Consider the following 26,448-nt stretch of genomic DNA (forward strand, 5'->3'; position numbering starts at 1 on the left):
AAGGGGCACTGACTTCCTCCTCACCTGCCTGGGTGTCCCAGGGCTCCTTCCTCTTCCTCACAGCCTCCTCCTTCATCTAGTGAAGGTTTCAGGATGGGAAATCCTGCTTTGGGAGGAAAACAAGGGATGAGCACACTAAATTTTATACTGGATTGAAGGCAAACCTGGGCGAGAGTCTAATTCAGAATTACGATTTAATAAGAAAATTAAGATCAAGGCAATGATACAGAAACACTGCCTTAAACTGACAGAGTCAGGATATAACCTGACACCCTGTTGCTGGTCAGGGTGGTGGCAGCAGTCCCATTAAATGGTGGCTGCAGTCCTGTTGGAGAGATGAACGTGATTCTGTCCAAGCAGTGATCCTGTAGAAGGGTCTGGTCTTCCTCTGGAAGTCCAGGGGTGGTTCTGGAGCTCTTGTCCTCTGGGAATCCAGTAGGCAAGCTGCTCCTGGTGTTGAAAGGCTCAGCTTATATGCAGGTAGGAATGCTTGGAACCTCCCCCTGGGCGGAGCATCCCACAATGGGATGATGGAATTTTATCAGTCCTGCAGTGACACACAATGGCCCATTCACCGAAGATATCTCCCCTGGAGGGTGTTAACAGGGCTGAGTCATGGAAGAGATAAAGAACCCTGCCCCACCTGTTTATAGCAGTTGATGAAGATGGGCATTGAAAACATGCATTGGGTTCCATCTTACACTGCAACCTGAAACAGTGGGGTAACCCCTGCTCAGGGGGTGAACACCACCCCCTTACCCAAACTGGCTCAGGTGTAAAACCCCCACCCTGGGAAGGCCACACACACAGGGGACAATGTCACACTTGCCCTGCCCCAGGGGAGGTCTCTGTCCCTGTCACTCCCTTGCTCTCCCCCCTTTTCTCTTTCTTTCCATCTCTCTCTCTCTACCTCACATTTGCTCTTCAATAAAATCCACTTTGGATTTGGTCTCGTTAGCACCTTAACAGGGGCAGAGGCATTTCTCTAACAATTTGCGTAACCAGATTGTGACATTATTTTTGTGCAGTGAGTTCAGGGCAGTCTTGTCTCACCCCAGGTGCCTTAGGCAACAGCAGCATTCCCTCTGAGGAGGTTGTGGTTTTTCTGGAAGAACCCTTGGAAACTTGGACACAGTCCCTCCTTTCTCCTGGGGAACTTATGGAAGAACTGATGGGGAAAATGGCTGTTGTGGGTGGCCAGTGAAAAAGAAAATATTTTGTTGTCCTTCCTTGAAAAGTTTGTTAAAATCACTGGAGAAGAGGGAGCAAATTATATCAGCGTGACTGACAAAGTTCATTTACTCCAAGGTGAGGAACACAAGGCTGCTAAAAGTCCCACAGGAAGCCCAGCTCAAGTAGCTAAATTCCCAAATAACTCCAGCCAGGGGTCTCCGGGAGGATTTTTTTGGAGAGTGTTCAGAGCTGGCAGATCCCGGACTCGAGCCCCGGATATCTCCGGGCTCCCTAAGAGGAGCTTTTTCGGGGGCAGAGGAGCCGCGATCGCCCCTTGGGAGGGTCCCGGGGGGTCCATGTGGGGATGGCCCGGTACTGACGGGGCGGGACATTGGTTTTGGGGATCCCCGTGAGAGCCGGGGCTGTGGAACGGGGGACCCCAGGGTGGGGGGAGGGGAAGGGGCTATACCGGAGCTGGGGCACCCCCGGCAGCCCGGAGATGAGGCGGGGACGGGACCCCCTGACCCTGACAGGGGCGCGTCCTGGGGTGACTTCATGATGCTTGTGCCCCATCGGTCCGTTTAGCCCAGAAATGAGTTCTGCACCTTTAAGGCTGGTTCTTAGAGTGAAGGGGAGGAGGAAGAAGCTGCAGTTTGTTTTCATACCCCGCACTCACTCCTCCACATTCCGGCTCCTGGATGGACAGAGGGCAGGACAGAGCTCTCCTTTGCTTTTAGTTAGTTTTTAGCTCGCTGAGGCAGAGATGTTCCTGGACTGTGATTTTTCTTTTTCTTTGGTGCTGTTTAAACCTGCTCTGCACTGAACACCCAGAACACCACTGGCAGCTCCCACCTGTGGCCCACCTGGCCAAGCCTGGGCTGCAGCATTTCCAGCACTGCCGAGACTGATAAGAGACTGATAAGAGACTGATAAGAGACTGAGTGAGCTGAGCTACAGCCCAAGGAGGGACATTTCGAGTTCATCATCTCCTTTGGAGCAGCGAGAAGTCTTATTGTTTAATATTGTTCATTTGTTGTGCTGGTGAATGCTTTGCCTGGTAAATAAACAGATTTTTTCCCCTTTTCTCTGAGGAAATCTTTTCTCGATCCAGCTGGGGGAGGGGCCGCTTGTATTTGCTTTCTAGAGGAAACTCTTTTGGAGATTTTCTCCCAAATTTGCCATAAACCAGGACAGGGCGGTGGGAAGAGGGGGGGAGCCCCAAGTGGATGGTCTGGGGTGAGGCTGGAGAAGGGGACCCCAAACCCCCCCAGAATTCCTAAGCAGGACCCTGGAGAGGGGGGATCCCAACGACCCTTGAGGATCCTCAGTAGCCCTGAGACGGGGGACAACCAGAACCCCGGAGGGATGAGACTGGACATAGGACACTTCTGGTGGCTTTGTTTTATTAAGTCTTGATTTCTGGAGGTTTTTATGGATACCAGATGACTTCTCGAGATGGACTTGGGTGGGAGGAATCCCCAACCCAAGGCATTCACATCTTTTTTTCCCCAAACCAGGATTTTCCCCAAAACATCCTGCAGTGACATCCCCACTGTCCTGCTCTGGGTGAGCTCAGTCCCAAACCTGACCCTGATCCTGGTCTCAATCTCACTCCATGTTTAGAAACACTCACAGTTCTGAATTTAATCTCATCCCAGCCCCACACTCATCTAGCCCCAGACCCAATCCCAACCCCAGCCCTAAAGCCAATCCCATGTCTAGCCCTAACCCCAATCCCAGCTCTAATCCAAATCTCAGCCCCAACTCCAAGCCCAGCCCCAATTCCAGCCCCTTCCTAAATCCTCGGCCCCAAACCAAATCCCAGGTTCATCTTTTCTGGGGCTTTGGGGGTGTCTCTGTCCCTGTGCCCCTGATGATGTTTGGGTGGGGTCACAGCAGGGCTGAGAGGGACAGAGACCCCCCCGGCCTCCCCAGGGGTGAGAAGGTGGCAGAGCCCCCCCAGCCCCGAGCAGCCTCAGCGGTGAGAGGGACACAGAGCCCCTGGTGCCCAGCCCTGCACAGGCATTGCCTGAGGCCAGAGGGATGGAAACCCCCCGAGCATCCCCCAGGGCCAGGGGACAGAGAGCTCCGAGCATCCCCTGGGCTGAGAGGGACAGAGACTGCCCCGAGCACCCCCTGGCACAGGGGTGAGAGGGAGGGAGACCCCCCAGGCATTCCCTGGGGTGAGAATGATGGAGACCCCTGGGGAATGGCCTGGGGTGACAGGGACAGGGACACCCCTGGGGAATGGCCTGGGGTGACAGGGACAGGGACAGCCCCTCCCAAGCCCCTCTCAAGCATCCCCCAGTCTGAGAGGCTCAGTGACCCCTTGAGCATTCCCTGGGCACTGGACAAAGTGAAGTTGTTTCTTGACAAAAATCAAACTTCAGCCTACAGAAAATGCCTTGAATTTGCTCTTCCCACAAGTAACTTGTGGTGGAAACGCAAACAAATTGCAAAATTTAATAAACTGACAGTAGAAGCAATTCTGTGGCAATTCCAAAATCCATTGGTCCTGCAGAGCTCCAGCTCAGCTGCTGGCACATTCTGATAAAAGAAAAGTGGGAATTCGGCCCAATACATTGCGATACCTCTTTTATGAAACGAGTATGAAAATGAAAGGGAAAGCTCTGTGTAGATGTCACAAAGGTGACAGGGACAAAGAAATAAAACTTATTTTTTGATTTGGCAAAGCCCCCGGCCTGTGAAAAAGAAAAGGGGGGACAGCCAGGGACTGAGAGGGACAGAGATCTCCCCTGGAGTGGTCCAAGTGTGACATTGTCCCCTGTGTGTGTGGCCTTCCCAGGGTGGGGGTTTTACACCTGAGCCAGTTTGGGTAAGGGGGGTGGTGTTCACCCCCTGAGCAGGGGTTACCACACTGTTTCAGGTTGCAGTGTAAGATGGAACCCAATGCATGTTTTCAATGCCCATCTTCATCAACTGCTATAAACAGGCGGGGCAGGGTTCTTTATCTCTTCCATGACTCAGCCCTGATAACGCCCTCCAGGGGAGATATCTGCTGTGAATGGGCCATTGTGTGTCACTGCAGGACTGATAAAATTCCATCATCCCATTGTGGGATGCTCCGCCCAGGGGGAGGATCCAAGCATTCCTACCTGCATATAAGCTGAGCCTTGCAACACCAGGAGCAGCTTGCCTACTGGATTCCCAGAGGACAAGAGCTCCAGAGCCACCACTGGACTTCCAGAGGAAGACCAGACCCTTCTACAGGATCACTGCTTGGACAGAATCACGTTCATCACTCCAACAGGACTGCAGCCACCATTTAATGGGACTGCTGCCACCACCCTGACCAGCAACAGGGTGTCAGGTTATATCCTGACTCTGTCAGTTTAAGGCAGCGTTTCTGTATCATTGCCTTGATCGAAATTTTCTTATTAAATTGTACTCCTGGTTTAGACCCTCCCCAGGTTTGCCTTCAAACCAGTACAAAATCCAGTGTGCTCATCCTTTGTTTTCCTCCTAAAAGAGAATTTCCCATCCTCAGTTCTTGGCCAGATGGACGAAAAGGGTGTGAGGAAGAGGAAGGAGCCCTGGGACACCCAGGCAGGTGAGGAGGAAGTCAGTGCCCCTTTCCCCCTCTCTCCTGCTCCATCTCCCAGCCTAGCACGGCCCCCGGCTGCAGGACGCACCTGGTGTCAACCCCGTCCTGCTGGGGATGCTCTGGGGGGATCTCCTTCCCCTTCCCTCTGGCATGGAGGCAAATCCCATCCTCTCCTTGTCCTTCCTCCCCCAGGGAAGAAGCTGAGGATGGAGACCAGGGAGGACAAATCCCCACAGCAGAACCTCATGGAAGAGGTCATTTTGAGTGATTCCAGAGCGGAGGAATCCAACAGGGAGGAAAATCCCCAGAGACTGTACAGGAGGAGGGGCTACAAAGCCAGCCCAGGGTGCTCTGAGGAGGAAAGACCCACCCTGAGCCAGGAAGGTGGACAGAGCTTCAGCCAGAGCTCAGAGCTGGTGGCCCATGAGCAGCTTCATGATGGGGAGAAGCCCTACAAGTGCTTGGAGTGTGGGAAGTGCTTCAGGAAGAGCTCCCACCTGATCCGCCACCAGATGATCCACACTGGGGAATGGGCCTACGAGTGTGGGGAGTGTGGGAAGGGCTTCAGCTGCAGCTCTGCCCTCATCAGGCACCAACGCATCCACACTGGGGAGAGGCCCTACGAGTGTTCCCAGTGTGGGAAGAGCTTCACCAGCAGCTCTAACTTGACAAGACACCAACGGAGTCACCGGTAAGAGACGCCCTGCAAATGCCCCAAGTGCAGGAGGAGCTTTGTGCCCAGCTCCAGCTTCAACCCCCATGGGAAAACCCATGTTGGAAAGAGCCCACGTGATCCATGTTCCCTGTGATCCATGCTGGTAAGACACCTGTACCTTTTCCTGCCCCTGTCAATGACATGGTGTGGAATGAAGAACATGAGGGTCTGGCCATGGCCATGTGATTACATTCACTCCCACCTGAGAACATTGCCAGGGGCAGGAAAGGGACTCTCTCTCCCTGAGGAGAAGGGTGTCCTTTCCAGGGAGGGGAAATACAAAACTGGGTAGAGCCAGTAGTTGATGTTGTAGTTTTCCCTGTAAACAGTTTTATTGATCCCTTCTGTTATCAATACTGTTTCTGTTCCATTTGTTCCTTATCTCGTTGCTGTTCCCAATAAATTGTTCTTATCCCAGCCCGGGATCTTTGCCTTTTGTGCTTTCCATGGGAGGCGGGAGGGCAACAAGGGCACCGTGCTTTTATTGGGGGCAGGAAATTGGGGAATCCCATTCCTGAAGCCCGGCCCGTGGAAACCGAGCATCCCAGCTGGTACCAGCCCTGGTGGCCATGGCAACCACCCCTGGCATTGGGTCTCCATGAGTTGTCAAGGGACTGAGCATAGCAACAGGGGGTCTGGTGATGGTTTCCATGGAAACTGAGCATAGCAACAGGGGGCTGGTGATGGTTGCCTGCTAACATTCAGATTTGTCACAGGACCTCAGAGGGGTTCCATGGGGACTTTCCAAGAGTCTCCAGACTGTTCCAGAGCTGGAATGTCACACACAGAGACAGGGGCTCCAGGGAGACCTCCCAGGGCTTTCTGGGGATGGTAAAGAGCCCTGTGGTCAGAGGCAGTCACAGCCATTCCATGGTGACATCCCAGGGCACCTTGGGCTGCAAAGGCACCGATCTGTCACAGGCACTCATGAGGGCTCCACGGTGACATCCCAGGAGTTCCCAGCCTGACAAAGAGCCAGGATGTCCCAGAAACTCACAGGGGTTCCTGTCATGGCCACAGTGGGAGCTTCAGGCAAAAGCTTTATTTCTTTATTGGAGAAACACCTGCTGAGACATGAGGTGGAGAAATGACAGCCAACAGCCACCATGGATCCTCAAAGCCCTGCAGGACCCCTAGACTTCTCAAATTCCTTCTAAGAGAGGAGACTGGCAGCGGCTGGATCACATTCCTTCCCCTGACTTTGTCAAAGGTCAAAAGCATTGGACAGGTGAAATTGAACTTTAACACAATTTGTCCTACAGGATTAATGATAGAATACCAGATAAATTAGTATAAATACACCTCTGATTGATTCTGATCATGATCAGATGGAAAGATCACTAGCACAGTTATTTACTCCACAGTACAGGAGCTATAACAATTATTAGACTATTGGGCTCTAGGAAGCAATTTTGAAGTCAACAGGGCCTTGCTGGAGTTGTTGGAGGCCATTGCAGGCAGAGCCTCCTGCTCCAGCAGGAGCTGCCTTTCCTGTGCCATCAGCAGGGCAGGTCCTGCTGCAGGAAAAGCCCCAGGCCAGCCCCAGCACATGGAAGGCCTCGGGCACAAGGGCAGAGTGCTGTGCTGGGAGCTGTGCCAGGGAGAGCCTGAGGCACCAAAGGCACCTTGGCAGCAGCAGCTGCTTGCAGGCCATGGCCAGAAGCCTCCCTTGGCAGCCCGGCCTGGTGGCCACCACTGCAGAGCTGCTGCCTCAGGGCTGCTTTCTGGCTGGGCTCTGAAAAGCCACTTGTGCCCCAGGAGCCTGATTGGGAAGCCATTGGCCCAGACACCTTGGGGACAAGATATGAATGACAAAACTCTTCATGCCAGCAGAGCCAAGGCAGGGGCAGGAGAAAGGGCACAGCCAGGCCCAGGGCTGCCATGGTGATGGCTGTGAGGTCACTGCCCCTGCAGCAGCCTGGCTGCCTTCAGCAGACATTCTGGCCAGAAGACTTGTGAGGGCACCCAGCACAGCAGAGAACCCACACAACAGGAATTCCATCCTTGGGAAGGGGGTGGGGTTTCACTGGGTCAGGTTGCACAAAGCTGCTGCTCCATGACAATTCCTGGCATGGTGCATCAGCCTTTTTGCAAAAACAGTTGCAGTTTTGTTCCACTCTCATCATTGTAAATTATTTTCTCCTTCTAACAAATGGAAATCCAGACTCATTCACTTTAGACATATGGACCCTTGTTCTGCCACTGCAAGATTTGGGAGAAAATACTTTTGGCCACTATTTTTCCATTTTCACAGACTTTGGAGAGGACCCAAATGTCGCAGACATCTTTCATGAAAAATCCTTTCTTAGGATTTTTCCTTGTGAGAAGCTGCAGTTTCAGCAACCAAAGTAAACAATGGTTATCTGCTGCTGTGGAATGCAACAGGTAGACCCATGATTGGTCTCCTGTGGGTGTTTGTATTTCTTGACCACTCATGGCAGAGCTGGCTCTTGCTCTGTCTGAGACACAGATCTTTGTTATTCATTGTTGTCTATTCTTAGCTTGGCTAGCTGCTGAAGAAACCTTTCCTTTCTATTGCTTTTTAGTATAGTCTTAATGTAACATATATCATAAAATAATAAATCAAGCCTTCTGATCATGGAGTCAACATTCTCGTCTCTTCTTCATCCTGAAAACCCTTGTGACCACAGTCACACCCAAACATCTTCCAAGATGGGGTTTGGAGGCCTTATCACATAACCCGCAGGTAGAGGCTGCAGGTTCTGGGCTCAGTGGGGTGGAGACTGAGGACAGAACAGGAGTAGCCTGGCAGGGGCTGAAGGGTGGTTTCAGAGAGGCTGGAGGTTTTCTTCCTAGAGCATATAAGCATGAGAAGGAAATAATGGCACCAAGGGCAACTGGGAAGATCCAGACTGGGCAGCAGCAGAAAGTAATTTCCCTGCCAGGGCCCGGCTGTGGTGCAGCACGTCCCCCAGCAGGAGCCTGGAGCAGCCCAAGGCTTTGTGTGGGCAGGCAGAGGCAGGCAGGAGGCAGAGCTGTCAGCAAAGGAAGGGCCCAGCCAGGTGGGGCAGCCGGGGGATGCCGACAGCCTGCAGGGACAGAGGCGCAGGGCAGGGACACCGTAGGACAGCCTGGGCTGCACAGGGCACAGGCATGGGCAGAAGCTGCAAGACAGCCCTGCCAGAGCCAACTCCTGCAGCACTTTGGCCATGGCTGCTGGCCCTGGGGCTTAGGCCAGCAGGGGACAAGTGATCCTTGCAGGCCTGGGGCCTCATTGCCTCCTTGTCCCTGCTCAGCAGCCTGGCAGGGGCCGCCCCATGCTCCTGTCCTTGGCATTGCACATCCCCACATCCCAGTGCCCCAGCAAGAGCCCTGAGCAATGAGGGAGGGACAGGATCTTCCTAGCCAGGGGCTGGGGCTCAGGCCTTGGCCCTTTGCATTCCTGAAACACATACAGCTTTGCTCAGCACCAGAGACACGTTTCCCTTGCTTGTCCCCACCTGTCATCAGTGCCTCCAGGGTTCTGCTTTACCTGGAACCTGGGGACATTTTCACACGAATTGTGTCCCTCAGTGGTACCCATTAAAAGTTAATGAAACTTTGGACTTTGAACGTGAGTTTGAGTTCTCCAGAAGTTTATTGAGCGCAATCTGAGGTACCGAGTCTGATGCAAAGAGCACCAAAGCCCCAGAGGGCCATTGAAGTCCTTGTGCTGTGTCTGTGCTGCTGAGCTGGGCTGGGCTGCTGGCCCAGAGTGTCCTAGGTTAGAATAGAAAAATGTCTTCTATTCCCATTTTCACGAGCTGCTGAAACCAGGAGGGACATTGTTTTGTTCCTTCTCTCCTGTTAATGGGACCGTCAATGTCTTGCCTCATGACTCAGAGATAACTCCCTCCAGGAGCCATTTCTGTTTATCGGGTAATCAAGGACCCACCCCATGACTCAGAACAATTTCAGCCCATTGTGAGATTCCCTGCCCAGAAGAGAGGAGCTAAGCATCCCCACCTGGATACAATCTGGGCTTTGGGACAGAGCAGTCAGTCTTTCCACTGGATTGCCCGAGGAATAGCTGCCCTTACCCACTGGTTTCCAGAGGACAAGAGCTACCAGATTGTTTCTACAGGATCACCACTTCAACAAGACCATTTCATCTGGACTGCTACCACCCCCCTAACTAGCAGGGTGTCCGGTTGTATTCTGACTCCGTCACTGATTTTTCTTTTGTATTATAGCATGTATATGGCTTTATCCCTTTTCCTGATAAATTGTATTTCTCACTTGGAATCTTTTACTGGTTTTGCTTTGAAACCAGAACACAGAGGCAGCTCCTGGCAAGGGCAGCAGAGCTGCAGAGAGACAGCTCTGGCCAGGAGCAGCTCCTGTGCACAGCCCAGCAGGACTGGGGCACTGCCAGGGCCCCTCAGGGACACCAGCAGGGCACAGACTGAGCTCCCAGGGGCTCAGCACTGGCAGGGGCTGTGGCATGTCCCAGAGGGGGCTGTGTCACAGCAGCTCCTCTGTGGCTGTGTCATGGAGGCACAGAGCAGCTGTGATGGCAGCAAGGGGCTGTGTGACAGCACAGAGTGGGTTCTGTGAGGTCACAGATTCGGCTATGACATCACAGAGTTTTTGGTGTGAAGTCATCGAGCCGCCACAGTGTCCTACAGGGCTCTGTGTGACATCACAGAGCAGGCTGTGATGTCATGGCATGGCTGTATGATATCATAGAGCAGGCTATGAGGTTAAAGTGTGTGCTGTGACATTACAGAGTGGGTGTAAGACATCATAGAGAGGGTTGTGTGACATAACTGAGGGGGTTGTGACATCGCAGAGGTGGCTGTGGCATGATAGGGTAGGGTGTGAGGCCATAGAGCAGACCCTATGATCATGGAGGGTGGCTCAGTGACGCAGAGAATGGTTTGTGACATCACTGGGTGTCTGAGTAACATCACAAAACAGGCTGTGACATCACAGAACAGGCTGTGACATCACAGAGTGACTTTGTGACATCACAGTGTCTTCTGTGATTTCACTGCACAGCTGTATGACACCACACAGTGATATGCCAGCCTTGGGACAGTGACATCATAGGTGGCTGTGTGACATCACAGGCGTTTGTGTGACATCACAGGTGGCTGTGTGACATCACAGGCGTTTGTGTGACATCACAGGGGCTGTGTGACATCACAGGGGCTGTGTGAGGTCACTGGGGAGATCACTCTGCCCTGGCCCCCTCACAGTTCCCCCCAGAGCAGTCCAACCCTGCTCGTGCACAGTGGGGTCCCCTGTCCCCCCGGGTCCCCCCGCCCCCGGCGCCGCAGCCTCCCCCAGAGGATGTTCCACGAGATCGACCCCAGAGCCTGACACGGGGACGGGGGGCCGGGGCCCTGGGGGTGGCACAGGGGGACAGGGACCCCCTGGCAGCGTCCCCGTGTCCCCCAGGGCCAGAGCCTGGGCCAGGGCTCCTTCACCCTGTTACAAACGAGGGGCTGAGAGCGCTTAAAACATCCCCAGCAAGGGATCAGCAAAAACCAGATTTAATATTAATCGGCAGCACCACAGAGTTCCTTGGCAAGAGTCACTGTGCTCCTGACTGGACACGTCAGGCACACCAAGGAAACAAAGCAACAACAGAACCAAAAAAAATCCAGGCAGTCAAACCAGAAATGAACCATGAACTGTCCGTGTGTCTTTGCATGCATGCATGTGTGCCTAAAAGACAGTGGGGGCAAGGATAAAAGGAATGCAGCCTAAAAGCTAAACTGAGCTCAAACTTAACAGGACTTGACTGATACCTTAGACTTCAGCATTTAGCAAAAGAACAGCACTTAACAGTATCTAACCTTACTTATAACATATGACCTAATGATTTCACAGTGGAATAACACTAAACAATATTCAACTTAGCTTAAAACCTATATTGAACGTAACGACTTAGGAAAAGAACAACTCTTAGCAGCATTTAACTTTGCTTACAGCTTGTGACTCACCCTTACTTACAGGCCTGACTGGCTCAGCTATCCAAGGCACTCAAACCCCTCAGAGAGCAGCATTTCTGCCACATTTCCCCAGCACAGGCACTCCTGTGCACACACAGACACCAAGAGTCAGTGCAAGGCACCTGGGAGAAATTCCCCTGAGGGCAGGAAATGCTCCCTGAGGATCCTTTGGCATCTCCCCAGCAGGCAAAGGGCTGAGCCTGGAGGAGTGGGGGGATCGGCCCAGGCTCCGTCGTTGTTGGGGATCCCCGAGTGCAGCAAAGGGGAGAGTTCCCGGCTGGGAGAGGCCCCACTCAGAGGGAGTCGCTGGCCCAGGAGAGCACCAAGGGCTCCTTTTGGAGCGCTGTCTGCAGGGCCCCAAGAGAGGGGCTTCAGTGCCAGCAATGGTTCATCCTGGCCGCACTGGGCACCAACAGCTTTCTTTGGCAGGGTGAGAACAGGGATGTTGTGCCACGGAGGGAACAGAAACAGTTCCCAGGGCTGCTGCTACAGAAAGCAGGAGCTGGGTGGGCAGCAGCAGTGCCTGGAGCAGACAGTGTTTGTGATGAGCTGCAGAGGAGCTGAGCCCAGGGGCTGTTGGCCAAGGCCCAGGCCCAAGGAGCATTTCTCAGCTGGCAGGGCGGCCTGAGAAGGGCAGGGGGGAATGCAGCAGCACAGGGCCCCTGGAATGTAGGGAGCATTGTGCCACAGTGGGGCTGTGTGACACCAAGGGACCATTGTGAATCTATGAGGCCCCATGGAATAAGCAAAGCATTGTGACACTGTGGGGCCTCATGGAATCATAGAGACCAGTGTGACATTGCTGGGCCTCATGGGACCAAGGGGACCATACTGACGCTGTGTGAGTCCATGGAATGTAGAGATCATTGTGACACTGAGAGGCCCCATCAAACCAGGATTCCATTGGGACACTGTGGGGCCTCATGGAACCATACAGACCATTGTGGCACCTTGGGGTATCATGGAACCAAATGTCCATTGTGACATTGCAAGGAACCATTGAACCATGGAACCATGGAAAGACCATTAAGACACTTCACAGCCTCATGGAACCAGGGGGCTTTTGTAAAAGTGAGGGGACTCATGGAATCATGGAGACCATTGTGACACTATGAGGCCCCATGGAATAAGCAAAGCATTGTGACACTGTGGGCCACCATGGAACCAAGAAGACCATTGTGACATTGTGGGACCTGATGAAACCAAGAGGCCTTTGTGACATTGCAGGGCTGCATGGAACCAAGGGGCCATTGTGACATTGCAGCGCCTTTTGTCATCAGTGGTCCATTGTGACACTAAGAAACCAAGGGGGACCATTGTGATACTGCAGGGCTTCATGGAACCAAAGCTCCAGGGTGACACAGACAGGCCGCCTGTCATCAATGATCCATTGTGACACTGTGGAGCCAAAGGAGACCATTGTGACACTGCAAGGCCTCATGGAATTGTTGGGACCATTGTGACACTGTGGGACCTTAAGGAACCTGGGGGCCATTGTAACACCTCAGGACCCCATAATACCAAGGGAACATGGAACAGGTCTGGCTGGTTTGGCCTCCCATGGGCCACCTGACTGGTCCAGCTGACCTCGGCAATTGAAGGTCTCTTCTCATTTGCTGCTGAAACACTGGGGCTCCGTGCTTTCCTTCCTATGGAAAGGAACTGCCCTTCTTGGCCAGGTGCCCATGGCCAAATTTGGCTTCCACGTCCAACATTACCTGTTGTGGAGGAGAGCCCCTTGAGGGCTGAGTGTGCCAAAGGCAGAGCTCAGCTGCCCTTGGGGGCTGCAGCAACACTCCAGAGCCCAAAGAGGTTCCATGGCTGTGCTGGAGACCAAGGCTGAAGGAGGGAAATGCAGGGCTACTGTGCAATGGGGAGGGGATGGAATTCCAGCAGACTCATCAGCTTGCAAGGTGCTCTGCTCTCCCTCAGCTCTTCTCTGGGAGATGCCAATCCCAGCTCAGCACCTCTGGCTACTGGGGCCCTACCAGGGAAACTGCCTGTTCATGGGCACACAACTGATGTCGGCCTGGAAAGGGGCACAGGTTTTAATACCTGTTAGCTTCATTATATAGAAGCAAATCTTTATTATCTGGGTCATTGAGGACTTTGAAGAAATGGCCAAGTTTTCCCACCAGGAACAGGAATTTCCTGGATCAACTGGATTCTTCTACTGATGGCAGGAGAAGAAATATTGATCTTCCCCTCTAGCTGTGCCTCCAACATTCAGTCTAATATTTCATTCCCTTCTTCCTTCATGTGTTTTGAGCTCTCCTGGTTAAATGGCCATGTCCAAGGACATCTCTTCATTTAGAGCAGCTGCATCTATGTCTTTCCTGTTGCTCCCACATTTCCCCCTGCAGCTGTTCTCTGGTTATTCCAATGCATCTGCCTTGAATGGCTTCATGCTTTGAGCTTCAGGGAGTTGCCCAATCTTTCAGAAGTTTAAAGAACTCTTTATTCAGCATCTTAGATGTATTTTTATCTTTCATATTGCCTCTTCTCACGTCTTTGTCTAAATCCTTTCTATGGCAATCCCTTGTGGATGGTGGACATGTCAGATGTTGTTGGGATGTCAAAAGGAGCAGAGGGAAGGGTTTTGATGTCTATTAAATTTTCACATTTTCAAATTTTTATGTTGGCCATGAAGAGAAACCTTTCTGTGCCTCTGAGTCTCAGCAGTTCCTGGTCCCCGCAAGGACACAAACCTGATGAGTTGTGGTTGCCACTCCAGGGGCTGCACTTGCACCTCCCTCCATAAGGCTCCCTCCAGAGCAGAGCTCCCTTGTCCCAGAAAGTCCCTGGCACTGGAGGGATGAAGGAAACAGGACAGGCTGTGGGGATCAGGGGCACGGCAGAGCCACGGAGAAGAATGACTTTTGCATTTGATGGAGCTGTGCCTTCCCTTGGCTCTGTTGGCTGACAAGAAATGAACATCCCTCTGTGTCTCGAGCAGCTCCTTCTCCAAGGAAAGCGGGTGGGAGTTGGAGCCAAGGAGCTGGAACCTGAAGGTGCAGCCTGGGCTGGAGGGAGCTCAGATTTGCACAAGGCTGCCCTGAGTGCCAGGGCTTGGATGGGGGAAATGGTGGGGAGAGGGTTGGGACAGAGTCTGATTGATTGTCAGCCATGAAGGGTCTTGATTTTCATATCCATTCAAATGGCACGAGGAGGAACCTGGATTCAGTGTCAATTGGAGATTGCACATATCCATGTATTAACAGGAAGAAAAACCTAAGCAGCACCTAAAAAATGTTTTCTCACTGTCTTTTTAAATATGATCTATTCAGATTGAATACACTTCGAGCCTCTGGAGCAGTAAAATTCAGCAGCAGCCTCTGCAAGTTGCTGAGGATGTCAGCAGCCCCCACTGAAGCCATCCCTGCCCAGAGACTGTGGGGGAATGGGCAGACAAGGAGAGCGTCCCTGGGGCTGGGGCAGCACAACTCAGAGGCACCAGCGGCTCCAGCTGGGCAATGGAGTGTGGAATGTGGCTGGGGAAGCCCTGCCTGGGCTGTGCCAAGCAGGACAGGCAAGCCCTGACTCCCATTCTTCAAACAATTCTCTCAACGAGACATTTTAAAGGAATTACAATTGTTTGTGTCCTCTGAGTTGGATCTACTGGAGAAATACCAACAAGACATTCTCAGGAGCTCAAAACAACCAAACAGCCTTTACTGGCAACTTTAGAAAATCAGAGAACCTTTGGCAAAAGGTTTAATATGACAGTGAATCAAATACAAACACTTCTCAAAGCATTAACTTGGCCCATTCAACTTCACAAACTCTAAGCCCATTCAATTTGAAGTTAATCAAAATTTGCAAGGAGACAGAAATAGAAGAAGTAGACAGAGAAAAAGACAAATAAGACACAGAGAAGCACTCACACCTGGGTTCCAGTGTTGTTCAGATGGAAATGCCAAGAGGAGGGAGGGTCAAGATGTGTGCTTGCCTTGTGGTCACCCTTGTGGTCACCCTCGGTCTTCCTGGGCCCTTCCCCCAGGTGGGACTTGGGGTCATTTGGTCCCTCAGGAGCTGGGCTGGGGGCTGCAGAGGTGGCTGTGGAGCATTGCCTGTGCTGTGCCAGGGACTGGCAGCCACTGCTGGGCTGGGATGGAGGATCTGGGGGGATTGGGGTTCCAGGGCAGGGCAGTGCTGGGGTCACAGGGCAGGGCAAGGCTGGACCTGCCCCTTCCTCCTACACACACAAAATGATTCAAGCCAACAATCTCCTCCAGTCTGTCACAATAGGCAGTATTGGAGGTGGAACCCAAATTTGGCCATGGGCACCTGGCCAAGAAGGACAGTTCTCTTCCATAGGAAGGAAAGCATGGAGTCTTCCCCAGGGTTTTGGGGCCAGATGAGAGGTGACCCTTGTGAAACCATTGCCAGACAGACTTATCCTGGCAATATTGCTATGGGAACAATCCCTGGATATAAGAAAATTTGATGGTGAAATCCCAATTCTGGTCATGGGTGCCTGGAGGAGAAGGACAGTTCACTTCCATGGGAAGGAAAGCACGGATCGCCAGTGTTTCAGCAGCAGATGAGAAGAGACCCTCAACATGCCAAGGTCAGCTGGACCAGTCAGGTGGCCCATGGGAGGCCAAACCAGCCAGACCTGTTCCATGTTCTCTTGGTTTTATGGGGTCCTGAGGTGTCACAAGGGTGCCTTGGTTCCATGGGGTCCCACAGTGTCACAATGGTCCCAACAATTCCATGAGGCCTTGCAGTGTCACAATGGTCTCCTTTGGCTCCACAGTGTCACAATGGATCATTGATGACAGGCGGCCTGTCTGTGTCACCCTGGAGCTTTGGTTCCATGAAGCCCTGCAGTATCACAATGGTCCCCCTTGGTTTCTTAGTGTCACAATGGACCACTGATGACAAAAGGTGCTGCAATGTCACAATGGCCCCTTGGTTCCATGCAGCCCTGCAATGTCACAAAGGCCTCTTGGTTTCATCAGGTCCCACAATGTCACAATGGTCTCCTTGGTTCCATGAGGCCCACAGCGTCACAATGCTTTGCTTATTCCATGGGGCCTCATAGATTCACAATGGTCCCTTGGTGTCACACAGCCCCACTGTGGCACAATGGCCCCTACATTCCAGGGGCCCTGTGCTGCTGCATTCCCCCCTGCCCTTCTCAGGCCGCCCTGCCAGCTGAGAAATGCTCCTTGGGCCTGGGCCTTGGCCAACAGCCCCTGGGCTCAGCTCCTCTGCAGCTCATCACAAACACTGTCTGCTCCAGGCACTGCTGCTGCCCACCCAGCTCCTGCTTTCTGTAGCAGCAGCCCTGAGAGCTGTTTCTGTTCCCTCCGTGGCACAACATCCCTGTTCTCACCCTGCCAAAGAAAGCTGTTGGTGCCCAGTGCGGCCAGGATGAACCATTGCTGGCACTGAAGCCCCTCTCTTGGGGCCCTGCAGACAGCGCTCCAAAAGGAGCCCTTGGTGCTCTCCTGGGCCAGCGACTCCCTCTGAGTGGGGCCTCTCCCAGCCAGGAACTCTCCCGTTTGCTGCACTCGGGGATCCCCAACAACGACGGAGCCTGGGCCGATCCCCCCACTCCTCCAGGCTCAGCCCTTTGCCTGCTGGGGAGATGCCAAAGGATCCTCAGGGAGCATTTCCTGCCCTCAGGGGAATTTCTCCCAGGTGCCTTGCACTGACTCTTGGTGTCTGTGTGTGCACAGGAGTGCCTGTGCTGGGGAAATGTGGCAGAAATGCTGCTCTCTGAGGGGTTTGAGTGCCTTGGATAGCTGAGCCAGTCAGGCCTGTAAGTAAGGGTGAGTCACAAGCTGTAAGCAAAGTTAAATGCTGCTAAGAGTTGTTCTTTTCCTAAGTCGTTACGTTCAATATAGGTTTTAAGCTAAGTTGAATATTGTTTAGTGTTATTCCACTGTGAAATCATTAGGTCATATGTTATAAGTAAGGTTAGATACTGTTAAGTGCTGTTCTTTTGCTAAATGCTGAAGTCTAAGGTATCAGTCAAGGCCTGTTAAGTTTAAGCTCAGTTTAGCTTTTAGGCTGCATTCCTTTTATCCTTGCCCTCACTGTCTTTTTAGAACACAGGCTCACAAGCACACACAATTCTTGCTTCATTTTCGGTTCAATTGCGTGGATTTTTGTTTGGTTTTGTTGTTGCTTTGTTTCCTTGGTGTCTCGGAAGTGTCCATTCAGGAGCAGAGTGACTCTTGCCAAGGAACTTTGTGCTGCTGTCCCTTAATATTCAATCTCGTTTTTGCTGATCCCTTGCTGGGGATTTTTTCAGCGCTCTCAAGGCCTTGTTGGTACCAGGGTGAAGGAGCCCTGGCCCAGGCTCTGGCCCTGGGGGACACGGGGACGCTGCCAGGGGGTCCCTGTCCCCCTGTGCCACCCCCAGGGCCCCAGCCCCCCGTCCCCGTGTCAGGCTCTGGGGTCAATCTCGTGGAACATCCTCTGGGGGAGGCTGCGGGGCCGGGGGCGGGGGGACCCAGGGGGACAGGGGACCCCACTGTGCACGAGCAGGGTTGGACTGCTCTGGGGGGAACTGTGAGGGGGGCCGGGGCACAGTGACCTCCCCAGTGACCTCACACAGCCCCTGTGATGTCACACAGCCCCTGTGATGTCACACAACATCCTGTGATGTCACAGAGCCCCTGTGATGTCACACACCCCTCTCTGTGATGTCACAGAGCCCCTGTGCTGTCAGAGCTCACTCTGGGACATTACACAGCACCCTTGTGATGTCACGGAGCAAACTCTGGGATTTCACCCTGGAATGTCATGCAGCTGCACTGTGATGTCACAAAAGACCCTGGGATGTCAGAAAGCCACCATTTGATGTCAGAATCTGTTCTGTGATGTCACAGTCTGCTCTGTGATGTTACACAGCCACCCGGTGATGTCACAACCCACTCTCGGATGTCACAGAGCCACCCTCTATGATGGCAGGATCTGCTCTATGGCCTCACATTGTGATGTCACAGACAGTTGTGTGATGTCACAACCCGCTATGTGATGCCACAAAACCCTCTCTGTGATGTCATACTGACACTCTGTAATGTCATAGCACACACTTTGACCTCACATCCCACTCTATGATGTCATACAGCCATGCCGTGATGTCACAGCCTGCTCTGTTATTTCACAGAATCCCCTCTATGTAGCTGCTCAATGACCTCACACAACAAACTCTGTCATGTCATAGCCCAATCTGTGACCTTACACAGCCCACTCTGTGCTGTCACACAGCCCCTTGCTGACATCACAGCTGCTCTGTGCCTCTATGACACAGCCACAGAGGTGCCCTCTCAGGCTTTGGTGCTCTTTTCATCAGTCAGTCCCCCGGAGAGGGCTCAAAAATTTCTCAGGAACTCAAACTTAAATTGAAACACTGAAGTTTCTCATATTTTAAATAAATTCCTGTGAGGCACAAGAGTGACAAAGTGTCCCCAGGTTCCAGGTAGAGCAGAACACTGGAGGCAGTGATGACAGCTGGGGACAAGCAAGGGAAAGGTGTCTCTTCTTGGCCCATGCACGCTCAGCCAGGCTGAGATGGACACTGATGGTTTCTGGGCCAGGCTCTCGGAGCCCAGCCCAGCTCCCTGCAAGCTCTGCCAGCTGCCCTGAGCTCTGGGCAGCACCAAGGGCCTCTCTGAGTCCAGCCCAGCCCAGCCGGCTCTGGCCCCACAGCTCTGCTCAGGCCAGGCTGCTTTGGGCACTGGCCCCACGGCCTCAGCCCCTGCCAAGGACACAGCAGCAGCTGCAGCTGCCACAGGACTCAGCCCCAGCCATGGGGGAAGGTGCTTGGCCAAGGCCAAAGGAGGCTCCCTGGCTGCCCTGCTCCCCTCGGCCTGAGATGCTGAGAGCTCTGCAGCCCCTGCTGCCATCCCATCTGCCCAGGGTAGCACAAGAGCCCTGGCCTTGGGGCCCTCAAGAGCTGCTCCTGCACCAGGCCCAGGGCCCATGCCAAAGCTGGGACAGAAGCCACAAAGCTGTGCCCATTTCTGTTCATTGCTGCTCCCATGGGGATGGATCCTCAGCCACTTGGGGGTTGCTGATGAATTTCACTACTCCAGAGGCCTCTTCTTTCTTGAGCTCTTCAGTTCAGGAATTCACTGAAAAAGGCTCATAAACATTTGTTCTAAAGACCCAAACAAGAAAAGCCCCATTGAATAATTTTAGTTTTCCATTCTTCTGTGGTTAATTAGACACATTTCAGAAGTGTATTCAAAGTGAATCTGCTGTATTGAAAAAAAAAAGCAGAGAGAACTGTTTTGTCCTGGTTTTTTCCTGTGTTTATAGTTTGGTATCAGCAATTTTCAATTGATACTGACCCCCAGCAACATCTAATGCAGTCTGAATAGATAAGATCAGGACTCTTCACGGCTGACAATCAATCAGACTTTGTTCCCACCCTCTCCCCACCATTTCCCTCATCCAACCCCTGGCACTCCTATGGATCAGGAATGGTGTGGCCAGCAGGACCGTCACACTAGGATCTTTTCTCCTGAGAAGCTGGGAAGCTTCAGCTTTTCCATGTTTTGCTACTTTGGAATGCGATTTAGAGAAGTGTTTACCCCCCAGGTGAAATTGTTCCTACTTGATGACCAATCACACATCCAGCCCATTTGGGACTCTGGTCAGTCACAAGATTTTATCATCATTCCATTCCTTTACTTCCTAGCCTTTGGATGAAATCCTTTCTTCTATTCTTTTAGTATGGTTTTAATATATCATTTTCTTTTAATATAATATATATCATAAAATAATAAATCAGCCTTATGAAACATGTAGTCAAGATTCTCATCTCTTCCCTCGTCCTGGGACCCCTGCAAACACCACCACAGAGGACCAGGGCAGTGATTCTTCCCCTGTGCTGGGCAGTGGTTGGGCAGCACCTCGAGTGCTGTGTCCAGTTCTGGGCCCCCCAATTTAGGAAGGACATGGAGGGGCTGGAGCATGTCCAGAGAAGGGCAACAAGGCTGGGGAGAGCTCTGGAGCACAAGTCCTGTGAGGAGCAGCTGAGGGAGCTGGGGTTGTCTATCCTGGAGAAGAGGAGGCTCAGGGGAGACCTCATCTCTCTCTACAACTCCCTGTGACAGGAGGGTGCAGCCAGGTGGGGGTCGGGCTCTTTTCCCAGGGAACAGTGGCAGGACAAGAGGACACAGCCTTGAGCTGCACCAGGGGACATTTAGGCTGGAAATTAGGAAATATTTTTCACACAAAGGGTGATTGGGCATTGGAATGGGCTGCCCAGAGAGGTGGGTGAGTCACTGTCCCTGGAGGTTTTTAAGGAAAGACTGAGTGTCATGGTCTGGGTGACAAGGTGGTGTTGGGTCCCAGGTTGGCCTTGATGCTCTCCAAGGTCTTTTCCAGCCTGGTTGATTCTCTGATGATTGTGACACTGCAGGGCCTGGGGAAGCAAGGGGCCATTGTGACACTGCAGGGCCTGGTGGCACTAAGAGGGCCATGGTGACACTGTGTGTGACATGGCAGCACAGAGCCAAGGGGCCATGGTGACACTGTGGGGCTGAATGGAAGCAAGGTGTCCATGCTGACAGTTTGGGTCCTGCTGGAACCAGGATTTCCCTCTGCTCTAGTGCAGTTCACTAATAGGTTTCTTGCTACAGCTATGGAGAAATATTTCAACGAGCTTCTAGGAAATACATATTTCTATTTGAAAGGGTGCCTTTTATTGCTGTCCTATTACACAAGAGGTGATTGCAGCATTCTGTGACTGATATTGATCCAGGGACTCTCCTAAGGAAGTCTAGCCTGGTCAGAGAAGCTGTGCCTTTAAGTCTGACCCAGTGTGGACAACCTTGCTCCACATTCCCCAACCCCATCCTGTCTCTCCTCACTCACCTGGGACCTGCTTTGCTCAGAGAACTGGATTCACAGAGCCAAAGAGTGGCTTTTCTTCTTTTATTTTTTCAAGCAATCTAAAACTCTTTGAGTTTCCCTGTTGAAAATAGACACCCTCCTCAAGTGTGTGCCAAGCCCAAGGTGCCACTGAGACCACTCCAGACCTGCCTGGGCCAGCTGTGAGGGTGGATCATCATCCCAACCTGCACTGAGCCATGGCAAGGGACTGTTGCCATGGACACTGCACTGACCCCACTGCTGGCTTTGGCTGCCATGGCAACCGCCATCAGTTCAGGTTTCCTTGGAAAGCAGCCCAAGGAGCCATTTCTGCAGCCAGGTTCCATGGCCCCTTGCCTGCAGAGCTGTTGCTGCCCTGGGCTGCCATGGCAACCCTGAGGACAAAGCGGTGCCAGGGCTGTTCCAGGTACAATTGCAGTGACACTCGTTGGTGCCACCAGGTGCCATGGCAACGGCCACGGGGACCCGTTCCTTAGATTGGTGCCAAGGCAACCAATGCCCGGAGCTGGACCTTGCTCAGGGCTGGTGTCAGTGCCCAGGGCCAGAGGGGATCCCTTGCTGGGGGCTGTGCCATGGCCACCTGCCCTGTGCCGTGCTGGCCGCTCGGGCACCAGGAACCAGCAGCCAAGGGCACTGCCAGGGCCAAAGGCCAGGTCAGCCAGACAGAAAGGGGCAGCGCTGGGCACTGTTTCCATGGCAACCGGCACTGGGGGGGGCACCTGGGTCACCTGGCCTGGCAGTTGCCATGGAAACCCCTGGCAGGCACTGAGGGCACAGCCCCTGGCACTGAGACACTGCTGGGCCGGGTGCTGAGCACAGCGCTGAGCACGCAGAGATGGTTTTGTTCTTGCTGAGCTGCAGCACAGCCAAGGCCTGTCCTGCCCCTCATCCAGCCACGCTGGGGAGGGGCTGGGGCTGCGGGGGAGCTCAGCAGGGGACACAGCCAGGACAGGTGACCCCAAATGACCCCGGGCATAGCCCAGACCAGAGCACATCAAGCTCAGGGTATGAAGGGGGGAACAAGGAGGAAGGGGGGAATTTTGGAGGGAGGCTTTTTGCCTTGCCAGGTAACACTTAGGCAAGAGGGGGCCCTGTTTCACCAGTGGGCAGGGTCACTACCAAAGACACAGACACCAACTGAAGGAATTGTGGCATTTATATCATGCACAGCTGCAAAGAATTACAAAAGGATAAGCTCAGCAAAGCACATCATCATTAGCAAAGAATTACAAAAGAAGCTCAGCAATCCTTCAGAACTCATCATTACATTTTGATGACTAACCCCTTGGTCAAACACTAGAGGTGTTTGTGGCAGACAAAGATTCTGCCTGACTATCAAGGTACACCTTACAGACATCAGTAGTACTTTGGTGACACCGTTCTTCATTCTTTTTTCTCAATCTCATTTGGGATAAGAACAACAATTCTGTTGTCCATGGAGCTGGCACCTTCTTAATTCCAGAATAATGCCCCCAGGCCCTTTGCTGTTCAGCTTTACCATGCTGTCTGTGGCTAACAAGGCCTGGGGGGGCCCTTTCCCCTCGGGCTGGAAGGGGCCGGGTCCCAGTCCCTGAGGGGCACCCGGGCTCCTGGATGCAATTCCTGTGCAAGTCCCTCAGTGTCACAGCAGCCTTCCCATGGAGCCCCGTGGATCAGAGCATTTGCCAAAGGGGCCCTTGGGGCAAACAGGGAGATTTGGTCTGGCAGCATGTGTAAAACAATATCCTGTCAGATCTACTTGTTCTCACACACAATCCTTGGCTGCAGGGACACATTCCCATTGTTCCTGCCCAGGTTTCAGGACTCAGAGTTGTCTTTCCCAGGAGCTGCTCCTTCAGCTGCCTCAGGAGGCCACTCTGGCTCCATTATTAGGACAGCTGCATCCAAACCCTTTATCTCCACAAACGGTGGTGATTGGAGCTGGAGCTCCTTTTTTCACAATCGTTCCTAAAATTGCAATATCAATAATTGTGCTACCCTGTCATGGGGTTGAATAATCCAATCTTGTTCACTATTGTTTAACAGAATTACTGTAATTTCTCCTGGATATTCTGCATCAATTCCTCCTGCCATGACATGAACACTTTGCAAGGCCAAGCTCCAAGGGAGCAGTTACCAAAGCAAAGTATCCTGGAGGAATCTGAATTCCTGTTTCAGTACTGATAGCTCTCATTTGCTTTGAATATCTCCTCATTAATTCCAGTGCATGAAGGCCCAGCCCTGCAGCCTCTGGGCTGGCCCTGCCAGGGGCCATCACAGCCAGAACAATTTCCCAGGCAGCCCAAGTCTCACTGCCCATGGTTGGATTTGCAAACTGGGGGCAGCCGTGCACAGCCAGGGGGTTTCCATTTCCCCAGTGGGCCATTGTTAAGGGCATGGAGCACATCTGGGAGATGGGTTCTCCATGGGCAAAGGTTCCCATCTCCTCATTTTTTCAACTGCTCTTTTAACAACCCCTTCACCCGTTCAACCAATCCTGCAGCTTGTGCATAGTCTGGTACATGAAAAACCCTGCAGGCTTCATCACTGTATTTTTCACAGCAACAGACAAAGCACTCTGCATCACAGTATCAGCAAACCCTGGGAAAATAGCCAATTTCATCTCTTCCTCCTTTTTTCATTGTCTACAATCTCACAACGTTGACCACTGACAGTAGGGCCCTGGCCAATCCTGTTCTGTAGGGTATTTAGAGTTACATCCCTGAGCAGCCAAAGCTACCAAATTAGTATTGTCAGCACTATTTCACATTATTATTATTTCATATGTAGATATACATATTGATATATATATAGACAGATAGATACAGACATATATATATAATATATATAAATATACAAATACATATATACATATATTAAGGTCTTATTATACAATAAATACATATAGTTATTTAGTATATTGATATTTCACTGGCACAAATGCAGCTGAGCTCAAGATTAAAACCTTCTTTTCTTGCTCCATGTGGGAGCATTCCAACAATAATTGTTCCTTCTGAAGGTGCTGTTTCCATTGGACTCTTAACAAATTCATCTTTGTCTGCCCAAACCCACAAGTCCTTTTCCTTTTCCATGTGCAATTTTTGGATGCATTTGAAGACATCCAGGGCTGCAGCCTCTTTTACCCGACTGCCCCACTGCTCCCACGGGGCTCCCAACTCAGCCCACTCCAGAGCCAGGGAACTCCAGGGAAGGGCTTCCCATCTGGGAATTTCTGATGGCACTGATTCCTCACATTGACATTGAACAAGTGACATTTTGTTGGGATCTGGCCAGACTGGGCCAGTTTTGTTTTGCCAGTGGCCAAAGTCAGCACCAAAGACACAGACTCCAACTGAAGGAATCAGTGTCATTTCCTGCAGTTCAGAGCAGCAAAGAATCACAAAAGGAGCGGCTCAGCAATGCACCCAACCATCCCCACCAAAGATTGCCTGCAGTGATTGAGAAAGATCCAGCCCCAGTTACCCTCAGCCTTTACCATTGCCCAGATGCACACAGCAGCTGGGGAAGCTGTCACAGCCAAGGGCTGCAGAGCCACTCCTGGGCACTGGCAATTCCTGCAGGTGCCTCCAGCCACAGGTGAGGCTCCAACCCCACTGGGAGAGGGCCCAGCTCTGACAGTGCTGAATGGACAAACTGACAGCACTGCTAGTGTGGCAACATCTGCTTTCATCCTCCTCTTGGCTCCCTCCCAAAGGCTGGCCAGGCCTCAAGGAGGAGCCAAGGCAGCTGACTTTGATCCTTCAGCCCCATACAAGGCCAGATGTCAGATTTCATGGCCTTGTCTGTCTTCTAAATACACAAAGGTCCATCCATGTTTCACTAAGGAGTGGCTACATCTATCACAGTGCTAATGACCATGCATATCTCATCAGGGAGCAGATACAAAGATAACCTTTGGCTGGAAGGTTCATCCAGAGGCCACCTTGGGCTCAGGGCCTGCTGTTCAGGCCTCACTCAGGGCTGCTGTCCAGGCCTTGGCACTTCAGGGACGTGGTTTAGTGCTGGGCTTGGCACTGCTGGGTGACCAGCTGCACTGGGTGAGCTCAGAGGGCTTTTCCAACAGAAAGGATTCTGTGATTCCATGATTCTATCCGCTGCATTCAGCTGGGGCTATTTTAGCAGCATTACTTTGCTCCAAAAGTTCCCTCTTGCCCAGCTCCTGTGGCCTGAGGCTTCAGCTCCTTCAGCTCCTGGTGCTGAGCTGCTCATGCTGAACAAGACCACTCGGAGAGACAAATCCAGTCCATGCAATTCCTTCTGGGACACGGAGAGGGGAGGCTGTGCAAACAGGAGCATTGTTTGCTGTGGCCTCCTCTCTGCCCTTCACGCCTTTCAGCGCTTTGAAGCAGCCAAGAGCTTTCTCCAGGAGTGCAATGGAGCAGCTGTTCCTGCTCCTGGCTCTGGCTCTCTCCAGTCTCTGCCCTTGCCTGCTTCTGTCCCTCGTGCTGTGCCCTCTCTTCCCCCAGGGCTGGCTGGCTGCTGCCCAGGACTGTGGCACTGGCACAGACCCAGTGCTCCAGACCCTCCTTTCTGTGCCCTTGGAGCTGCCTGGGCACAACAGCCTTTTCCACCTAGGAGCTCCCCATGGACAGGGAGTGCCCAGCTCCATTCCTTGCACAGCCTCCAGGAGCCCAGGGCTGCCATCTCAAGTCCCTGCTGGCACTGGGGGCTCCCAGGTGCCTCAGGCTGCTGTGACACCGCTGCACACGGGAGGGAACAGGGGCAGGGGCTGTGCTGAAAGTCAGCTCCATCTGCTGCTGCTGCTGCTGCTGCTGCTGCTGCTGCTGCTGCTGTGGGGTCATTTGTGCAGCCCTGGCCCAGAGTCAGGGATCAGATGCTGCCAGTCTCTTCCAGCCCTGGCTGCTCAGAGTTTGGGCCTTGGAGCCTCAGGTGGGCAAAGGCAGCTGCTGCTGGGCCCTCTGTGTGCCCGTGTTCAGCAGTGCTGCTCCATCAGTCTGTGCCCAGCAACGGGGAAAAGCCTCAGCCCTGCAGGGCCAGGAGCTGCCGGGCTCTGCCTGAGCAGCTCAGCCAGCAGGAAGGGAGCTGCTCCACACAGGAACCAGGAGCAAAGGACATTCCTTCTGTAGGACATGTTTTCTATTTACAGGAATAAAAGGAAAAAGAAAAAAAACTATATAAAATGTTAAAGATGAAAACAAAACCCAAGTGTTAGT

The 26,448-nt window shown here is 52.6% G+C and overlaps 1 protein-coding gene across 1 annotated transcript in view; it reads right to left on the reverse strand.

The window, feature by feature from the left end:
* Window positions 1–26,448, reverse strand: part of LOC139585337 (zinc finger and SCAN domain-containing protein 2-like) — a gene marked incomplete at its 5' end in the record, with an annotated part of 100,181 nt that overhangs the window by 833 nt on the left and 72,900 nt on the right. The gene's annotated exons all lie outside the window — the stretch shown is intronic.

This window comes from Agelaius tricolor, unplaced genomic scaffold, assembly GCF_023055355.1.
Source record: "Agelaius tricolor isolate 1412-34295 unplaced genomic scaffold, bAgeTri1.0.p SCAF_73, whole genome shotgun sequence".
Classification (NCBI taxonomy): domain Eukaryota; kingdom Metazoa; phylum Chordata; class Aves; order Passeriformes; family Icteridae; genus Agelaius; species Agelaius tricolor.